Source organism: Malania oleifera, chromosome 13 (genome assembly GCF_029873635.1).
Source record: "Malania oleifera isolate guangnan ecotype guangnan chromosome 13, ASM2987363v1, whole genome shotgun sequence".
NCBI classification, from domain to species: Eukaryota; Viridiplantae; Streptophyta; class Magnoliopsida; order Santalales; family Ximeniaceae; genus Malania; species Malania oleifera.
Genome location: NC_080429.1, coordinates 7,799,731 through 7,810,048, shown reverse-complemented (window position 1 = coordinate 7,810,048; position 10,318 = coordinate 7,799,731). Strand labels below are relative to the sequence as shown.

At 37.4% G+C, this 10,318-nt stretch overlaps 1 long non-coding RNA gene across 1 annotated transcript; it reads left to right on the top strand.

The window, feature by feature from the left end:
• Positions 1-669: 669 nt before the first annotated feature.
• Positions 670-9,990, top strand: LOC131146749 (uncharacterized). The gene is made up of 3 exons (XR_009134453.1): positions 670-3,995; positions 6,752-6,822; positions 9,773-9,990. It is a non-coding gene; the product is annotated as an uncharacterized LOC131146749 (long non-coding RNA).
• Positions 9,991-10,318: the final 328 nt, after the last annotated feature.

Sequence of the window (10,318 nt, the reverse complement as noted above, 5' to 3'; positions counted from 1 at the left end):
CTGAACCATGCAAAGAATACCGCCTTCTTCTTCAGCAAACTGAACTCGTCTATTCGTTTCTAACGACATGCCGCTATCATCATCCGAGGTCAAACCACCAACCACCGTGGTTCCCATCAACTGATATAGCCCACAAGACTCCTTTCCAGTGAATATCATTGAGTTGCGTCGTGTCACCTCCATAGCTCCACTTGCGACAGAGATTTGGCAACCCTTAGAATCCAACCGACTAAGGGAGATCAAATTTCTTCGCATCCTTGGAACGAAGTTAACGTCATCCAAAATACGGACCGCTCCAATAGACATCTTTAGCGTCACAGATCCAATTCCATTGACATCGCATGAAGACCCATCACCGAGTGATACCATACTGCGAACTTCTTTGAAAGAATGGAAAAATTCTTTCTTAAAGCAAACATAAACTGAACTCCTAGAGTCCAAAACTCATGCATTATCATTTGGACTGCCATGAGCATTCATGTTCTTTTTCATCAATTTTCGACACTCTCTCTTCATATGGTCGTGCTTCTTACCGTATCGACACTGCACATTTCTTCGACTGATTTGTCGATGTGAGCTACTCACCGTTACAAGGGCCTCATCATTACCATGCCACGTAGCATGTTCCGATACATTGACACCGTCCCGTGTCTTCTTTTCTTCTTCGTATCTTTTTCGATCTTCACAGTCCCTCTTGAAGTGCCCCTTTTTATCACCCCAGTAACATACGACCTCGCTCGTATCTCGTCTTCTTGATTTCGAACACCTTTGCTTACCTTCGAGCTTTCGATCTTTCCTTCTTCCTTGTCTCTCACTATTAGCTACCAACGCTTGCTCACGAGACGTCACAATCAGCTTTCTTAACGTCTCAGAATCTTGAAGTGATGCCATCACATCATCCAACTTCAGGGTTTCCTTCCCCACGAGTAATGCAGTTTCCGGACCATCAAATGAAGCTGGTAGAGACGACAATAGTAGAAGCGCCTTATCTTCTTCATCAATCTTTACGTCGAGGCTCAACAACTGGGTCAAAATCTTGTTGTAATCATTTATGTGATAAAAAAGGCTGCTTCCCTCCTTCATTCGAAGTTGATACAGTTTCTTCTTCAGAAACAATTTATTGGTAAGGGACTTCACCATATACCTTTGCTCCAATTTCTTCCAGAGCTCCATTGATGAGGTTTCGTCTAATACCGAATACTTAACTTCATTTTCCAGACACAATCGGATTGTGCTAACCGTTTTCATCTCTAATTCGATCCAATCATCATCTTTGAAATCATCTGGCTTCTTCCTGATCAACGGATTGATCAAGCCTTGATGAACCAAAATGTCCTTCACCGTGCTCTGCCATAAACTGAAGTTGTTCCGCCCATCGAACTTCTCCACCTCAAACTTCGAAGTGCCAATAGCTGCCATTTTGCTCCGATTCTCAATAAACGGACATCGCCAATGGCATCGGGACGGCCGAAAACCTTAAAAATGGTTCAAATCGCTCGAAAAACCGACTCGAAATGGCTCCAAAAAGCCTGGTCAAACTTTTGGTCAACAAAAGTCAACTTTAACGGAATATTCTTGCCTCTGACGAAATATTTCCTGGCGACATTAGTGACGCTATTAACTGCACCGTTTGTTGATGTGGCATGTGAAGCCCACTGCTAACATGGCACTATGGGGCCCACCTACTAACGCGTAAATGTGGGGCCTACTGTGGGTCCTAGTTGCTGACGTGGCATGGCCCCCTGGCTGACGTGGCTGCTGATTGGACGGTTTATTGGGCGCCATGTGGCGCTGACGCGGCACGGGTCCCAGCTAACGTGGCCGTCTTCTACCTCCCGCTCGTTCGCCAGCGCGTGACCGCGCGTAAAGTGACCCGCCAACTGCCCTCTAGCGTGTGAAGGCGCGTGGGTGCACGTGGGGACACATAGCCGAGTGCAGCAAAGTTGCAGTGTGTGTGTGCATACAGAGAGCTGCATTGTGAGAGTTCAGAGAGCTGTGTTGCAAAGAATGTGTGATGCTGTGTTGTGAGGCAGAGTGAAGAGAGAGTGAGAGAGGAGTTGAGGGCAGTAGCATTTTCCTTCTCCTTGTGTAATTCTCCTGGTGATTATAGTGGATTTGTGCTCTCTCAGTGGACGTAGGTCATAGTGGACCGAACCACGAAAATTTGGTCTCACATTTGTGTTGTGTAATTTTGCTTGTGCGATTGCTGTTCGTCGATCATTTTTCCCAACAAATGGTATCACACTGCTGCAAATCACCGCATATTCCACACACACATACATTACATATATATACACATAAGAGAGGGAAGAAGTCAAATAAGAAAGTTGTGATGTCAACATGGTAGGTCAATTGTTGGTGGCCGTCCATCTCCAGCTTCAACATTTTTTGCTGGGTGGTGCGGCTGCCGACACCCATACGAGCCACACATCTCCTAACAATCTCCACCTTGGCGAGTATCAACTCTCAAGTCCACAGCTCCACCTTGTCACGAACTCGATCAATGCAAGTCTTCATAGTTTGGTTCAAACGTCTAAACCATGCAAAGAGTACCGTCTTTTTCAACAAGCCGAACTCGTCTGTTCATTCTGACGACGCATCGCTATCATCATCTGAGGTCGAACCACCAACCACTGTGGTTCCTATCAACTGATACAACCCACGAGACTCCTTCCCAGTAAATATTATTGAGTCACGTCGTGTCACGTCCATAGCTCCACCTGCGACAGATATTTTACAACCCTTAGAATCCAACCGACTAAGAGAGATCAAATTTCTTCTACCTCTAGGAATCGTGACATTAAATGTTTTAAATGTCAAGGCAGGGGACAACACAGTCTGCTAGATAAACTTTTCTCAGAACCAATATAGGTGAGGTCTGAAATATCTCTTTGCGCTTTGTTAAATCATTGGGATGCACACACACAAAGAAAAAAAAAATCATCAAATTTAAGCAAAAGGGTCTTTAAAACATTCCTTGATTTTTCCAAAATTTTATTAAAATTTTCTAAAATTTTCCAACATTTTTTCTAAAATGTTCTAGGATTTTTAAAGAATTTTTCTCATTTTGTAGTATTTTTTATTTTTTCATTTTTTTTATTATTTGAGTCAAAATAACTCAACTAATTTTTATTTATTTTTTATAATTTTTAAAATATTTTTATTTATTTTTTCAGTTTTCAAAAATTAAAAAATCATGTAAAAATAAATAAAATAAAATAAGTAAAATGGTGGTTCAAAAATTGGACCGATTCAACCGGTCTAAATCGAGTCTAGCCCGGTTGGGCTTTGTGGGTCACGTGTCCACCCACAGTGGTGACACGTGACACGTGCTGACGTCACCCGTCATGTGGCAGCCTTTCTATTTTTTTTTTCTAAAAAAAATTGTAGTAAGGTGACGTTAGTATGACGTCACTCACCACGTGATAGAATTAGTACAATGTGAGATTTTACCCATATGATTCCTTATTTGACTTCTTCCCTTTCCCATGTGTATTTATATGTAATGTGTGTGTGTGTGGAATGTGTGGGGAATTGCAGCAGTGTGTGGTGAGTTGCAGCTGAGTGCAGCAAAGTTGCAGTGTGTGTGCGCATGCAGAGAGCTGTGTTGCAGAGAGTGTGTGGTGCTTCTACTTTTGTACAAAGAGGCATGTCTAAATACTAACGAACTTGACTTTGCTTTGCCTAGTTCTGTTGTTTCACTTTTGCAGGAGTATGAGGATATCTTTTTCGAGGAAACACCACATGGGTTACCTCCAATTCGAGGGATTGAACATCAAATTGATTTTGTTCCTAGTGCGACAATTCCCGACCAACTAGCCTATAGGAGCAATCCTGAGGAGACAAAGGAGCTTCAACAGCAGATAAGTGAGTTATTGGAAAAAGGGCACGTGAGGGAGAGCATGAGTCCATGCGTCGTTTCGGTCTTACTGGTACCTAAGAAGGATGGGACGTGGAGAATGTGCGTTGATTGCCGAGCCATCAACAACATAATGGTAAAGTATCGTCATCCTATTCCTCGCTTAGATGATATGAAAAATGAGCTGCATGGTTTTTGTATATTTTCTAAGATTGATTTAAAGAGTGGTTATCATTAGATTAGAATAAAAGAAGGAGATGAATGGAAAACTGCCTTTAAAACAAAGTAGGGTTTGTATGAATGGTTAGTCATGCCTTTTGGATTAACTAATGCTCCGAGCACCTTTATGAGACTTATGAATCATGTTTTGCGTGCATTTATAGGTAGATTTGTAGTTGTGTACTTTGATGATATACTCGTTTATAGCAAAAATGCGGACGAACATGTAGTACATTTGAACTCTATTTCAGATGTCCTTAGGAAAGAAAAGTTGTTTGCTAATTCGACGAAGTGTACTTTTTACACCGATAAGCTTGTATTTCTGGGATTTGTTGTTAATGCACAAGGTATACAAGTTGATGAAAAGAGGGTACATGCAATCCAAGAGTGGCTGAGTCCCACTAGTGTAGGTAATGTTCGTAGTTTTCATGGACTTGCTAGTTTCTACCGGCGGTTCGTGAAGGACTTTAGTAGCATAGCCGCACCACTTACCGAAGTGATCAAGAACATTGGATTTAGATGGGGAGAAGAACAAGAGAAGGCGTTCCAATTAATCAAAGAGAAGCTAACCAACGCCTCCTTATTGTCTTTACCTAATTTTTCGAAAACGTTTGAGATTGAATGCGATGCTTCAAGGATTGGCGTAGGCGTAGGTGTAGTTCTTATGTAGGAAAGAAGATGTAAAGACCCGAAAAAATTAAAATGATTGAAATAATAAAAAAAATAGATAAAATAACAAATAAATAAATAAAAGGAATGGCGTGGAAAAAAGAAGAAAAAGAATTTTTAAAAATGAAATTAAATTAAGATAAATTAAATAATTAAATAATTAGTTATTAAATTAAATATTTTTGCATTGGATTAAAAAAAAACTAATTGAAATAAGAGAAATATATACTGAAAGAAGAAGAAGTATAGACACCCCCCCTGAAGTTTATTTCCTGCGTTTGTCTCTGTCTCTCTCCTTCTCTCAATTTCTCGACGAGTTTGAGGCTGATCGGGAAGCGGAAGGTGCCGTTGGATTCCTGGTTCTGCTGTCGACATTTCTACTGGAGCAGATTTGTGGTGAGAACGGCTTAGGCATTGCTCCTAGGGAAAGGTAACTTTTTTTCATTTTCTCAATTTTGCTTTAAATCTACTATTAAATCGACGATCGGGTACCACCACGTGGTCCTAGTCGCGATTGCCGTCATTTTGACCTGGATAAATTTTCAATTAGGGTTTTCTAGGCCATACTCCAAAGTGAGAGTGAGATTTGGAAAATTTAACAATTTGAGTATATTTGCGGGTATTACTATTTATTTAGAAATTATAACCCTAAGAAATATTTAAATAATATTTTATTCAAGAATAATTTAATTGGAGTTAGGAATTTTCGATTCAGGGTCTGGGTGAGCGCCGCAGGTATTTTTCGGAGTCCCTATTGGCATAGTTCAAGAAATCAGGTAAGGGAAAAATTTATATATTAAATCAGGTTTTTCATGAATTAAAAAAAGATCATGTGTTATTTATGTATATATGTTTTTATGTGGGTTTAAAATGTCAACCATGAAATTCATGTTTTCTAAGTTTAGGGTTGTTTATATAGTTATGTATGTGTGAAAGTAAACGAACGAAAGTGAAAAGAATTTTCTAAGGAATTATGTAAAAAAATGAAGTGTATTTTGAGTATATAAATGTTAAATGTGGGTTGACTTATTTTATGAGAAATATGTATGAATTTTGCTACTAAATTGTGTGGCATGAGAATCTGTGCAAATTATATGTTAAATATATAAGATGCAGGTTAAGTAAGTAAAGCAATGAGAATAAAATATCATATGGATAATGTTGTCTGTGTATGTTAAATGTAACCATGTAAAGGTACGACAGCTAAAAGCCTGGTTAGTAGATTCTAGCGCATTTCTATGCGGACTAACTGTAGCAGATTTTAGCGCATTTTTATGTAAACTAACTATAGCAGATTCTAGCGTATTTCTATGTGAACTAACTGATGACGGCTAAAGAGCGGCTGTAATACAAAGGAATGAAATGAAAATGTTATGAAATGAAATGATAAGGAATGACAATGAAATGAAATGTGAAAGAATGTGAATAATTGAATAATGATAGAAAGAATAATGTATTATGATATTAGAAGTATGTATGTACGTAGAACATGTTACGTTTGGGCGAGGCGTACCTTTCACCTATAGGCTTGCTGAGTAAGGCGAGTGCACTAGTAGTTACAGATGTGGCAGTAACCGCATAACATACTAAGGTAGAGGGAACCTATTTGTATGGGCGAGTAGATTTCTCTATCCTTAGGGCCTTTGCCAGTAAACTATTGTTGAACTGTGTGAGTACGAGATTAATCTTACACTCGAGGGCTTACTAAGTAAGGTAAGTGCTCTGATATGTTTTAATTGTGACCTTAGGGTTACCTAGATATCAGAGCAGAGGGGTGCTACTTGTATAAACGGGTAATCACCCCTATCCTTGGGTAATTTCGTGGGTTAAATATTTGCATGTGATTGTTTAGGTTCAGAAAACGATTTTAATTTTATATGATAATTTACAAATGAAATAAAAATGATATCTATTTACCTCATGTTGGCCACATGCTATTTTAATATGTATGTTTCTTTCCTTACTGAGATGTGTCTCACCCGAATATGAATTCATTTTTTTCAGGATTTCTTCGAGATCGAGCTTTGAGAGCTCGAGGTTTTTGTAGCATTATTGGGAATTAGGAAAAGAAAATGGTATATTTCTATGTTAATTTTGGTGAATATAAATATTTAAGTTTTATGTCTTTATGTTTTAAGGTCATTGAATAAGGAATGATTGTGAAAATACTGAATTGTTTTGGAAGTTGTGTAGATTTATGGAAATGCAGTTGATGGATGATTTATTATGGGTTATAGTTAGAATTAGTAAACTCTAGTATTATGTTATATGGAGATTATGTTTATGTTTTTCGCTGCGTATATTATAAATTATGGATTATCAAGATTTTATCAGGTATAACGCACCGGACCCGGGATTAAGGGTTCGGGCATTACAGATGGTATCAGAGTCAGGTTCCAGCTAGAAGTGTGATTAATTTCACATCGCCTGGATATAGAAATGTTAGAGTGTTAGGTTAGAGATGATTTATACCAAAGTATAGGAAATAGTTAGGATTATGATGCTAGATGTATAGGTCAGGTTAGGTGTTGAGAACTAGGTATGAAGTAGGGAAGTATAGGATTTTGTCTTATAACTTGGAGGCAGAAATCTTTTGGCAGACTTCTGTGATTTTCTGATTCAGTCGATGGTTTCAGAAAACCACGGTAAATCCATCGATGGTGATGTTTCTTAGCCGTGTGACTGTTCTTATATGGAGAACTTTGATGTGCATTGGATTTAAAGTACGTAATTGTATTATTGGGATTATGGTATGAGATATAGTAAATCGTAGAATTATGAAAATGAAAGACCGGGTAACAAATTTCAAGGACGAAATTTCTTAAAGAGGGGAGAATGTAAAGACCCGAAAAAATTAAAATATTTGAAATAATAAAAAAAAAAAGATAAAATAAAAAATAAATAAATAAAAGGAATTGCATGGAAAAAAGAAAAAAAATTTTAAAAAATAAAATTAAAGAAATTAAATTAAATTAAGATAAATTAAATAATTAAATAATTAGTTATTAAATTAAACATTTTTGCATTGGATTAAAAAAAACTAATTGAAATAAGAGAAATATATATATACATATATAGGTAAGTTATTATAATATATAAATATGTATATATATATATATATATATATATATGTATATATTGTAGTAACCGGGAAAAAAAATAAAATTTTAAAAAAATAATAATAAAATAAAATTAATTAATTAAATTAACAAGTAAAATGAACAGTATGATAAGGAACAAATATATATATATAAATATTAAAGCATGTATATATATATAAAGTATGAAAGCTTCTTAAAAAAACTTTACTTTACTTTACTTTACTTTACTTTACTTAAGGTTTATTATTATATATATTTATAAACTAGCACAAGCTTCGTTAAGAAGCTTTGGAAATCAAAGTTTGGATTTTGGTGGGCCTGCTTTCTCTCTTCTCTCACTCTCTCTCTTCTCTCTCTCTCTCTCTCCTAAGACTCTCTCTCTTCGATTCCGGGCTAGTTTTACGTCGGATCGATAAACTGAAGCCACCACGACGCTCCTGGCGAAGTTCTCTACAAGTCTGCCGAAGCGGATCGTCAGGGAAATGAAGTTGGATTTCATCCCAAATCCAAGGTAGGGTTTTATATTCAATATTTGGATTTTTGATAGTTGAAAAAAGTGATATACGCGTAAAAATACTGAACTTTGATACTGGTAATTTTCAATTCCAGGGTATTAATTGGGAACGTTGGGAATCATCCCTAAGTTGAGGTAAGACTTTTTAAGTCGAATTTGACTTAGTGGTAGTTATAGAAAATGTTGTACGTACGAAAATACTAAACTTTAATTCTGCGAGTTTTCATTTTCAGGGTATTGAATTGAGAACCTTGTGGGTACGGGGAAAATTTTCTTAGGAGCTTTTCAGGAATCAGGTAAGGAGATAAACTAAATTAGTTTTGTTTTGAGAAAATGTATATATATATATATATATATATATATAGCATCTGGTTTCAGGAAAAATAAATATATTTATATATATGATTTATATTTGGAAAATACTGTTTAAATGATGATATGTTGAATACGTAGAAAATTTGTTTAGTGTGGCATGAGTATAAAAATGTTGTGAAATACTGTTTTTTTTTTGAATGGGGACGATATGAATTTCTATGATGAAAAATCGGCGTACGGGCCGAGATATTTTTATATGTATATGTGATTTGCCGGCGTATGGGCCATGCTATGTGGATGAGATTTGTCGGCGTACGGGCCGTGCTATGTGATTTGCCAGCGTATGGGCCGTGTTATGTGGTTTGCCAGCGTACGGGCTGTGCTATGTGATTTGCCGGCGTACGAGCAGTGCTATGTTAAAATGTGTAATACCGGCGTACGAGCCGATGATTTTTATGATACACGTATATATGTGAAATGATATGATTGATGTGAAAATAAATGATATGAGATATTTATGTATCATGGTTTTAGTATATGTATATGATATCAGAACCTGGTTGGCTTGGTCTAGGCTAGCACTTGCACTATACCGTTGCTATGTGTCCATGGTACTCGTGATCATGATATCTGTGTTAACACCGCTGTACGGAGTAGTGTGAGATTGGATGGTCGATGTGGTTATTTTCAAGAAGTGTGCTGTTATCGCCCCTAGTGTACGGACCAGTCTGGGTAGACCCATCGGACCTACAGACTACTGTTTGACTTGGCAGTGGTCGGCCAACCATTGTCAGGTCCCGCCTTCGGGCCACACAACCCAGTCATGTGGGGGTAATACATGACAACAGCCAGCTAACCTACCAGGGTTGTTTTTATGTTATTATTATTATGATATGAGATGAGAAATGTTTATGAAAATGTAGTATGTTCTGCCATGTTTTGATATGCATATGTTTTCCCAGATTTGATAAACAGTATTAAATATGTTATGTATAGTATATGTAGAACACAGAATACTCATGTTGCCACACACTGGTATTAGTTTATTTCTCTTACTGAGAGGTGTCTCACCCCTAAATCTTATACATTTTTCAGGAGCCCCTGATAGGAGAGCGGGAAAAGCCCCGCTGATCTAGATCAGTTGTTTGCCCTCTTTGGAAGGGTAAGTTTTTGGTAGGGACAGTTAGGTTTTGTGGGGATTGTCCCTAGATTTCATTTTTGAGATGTATATACTGTGAGATAGTAATTGTAGTGACTCTGGTATGTGTTATGCACATTATGATGAGATGTATATGATTTTATACTTTCTGCTGCGTAGGCTTCTGCTGTATGTTTTGTTATATCCCTGGTGCCCACGGGCTCAGATGGATTGTGACCTGCTGAGTTGGAATGTATGATGTGATGATAATTTATTTATATAAAAAAAAAATATATGTGAAAAAGGAGCAGGTCGTTACATATATAATGAAAGAAGAAAGAAGAAGAAGAAAGAAAAAGAAGTACAAACACGCCCCCCCCCCCCCTGAATTTTATTTCCTGTGTTCTCCGTCTCTCTCCTTCTCTCAATTTCTCAATGGCTTTGCGGCGGATCGGGAAACGGAAGGTGCCGTTGGATTCTTGGTTCCGCTGCCGACATTTCAA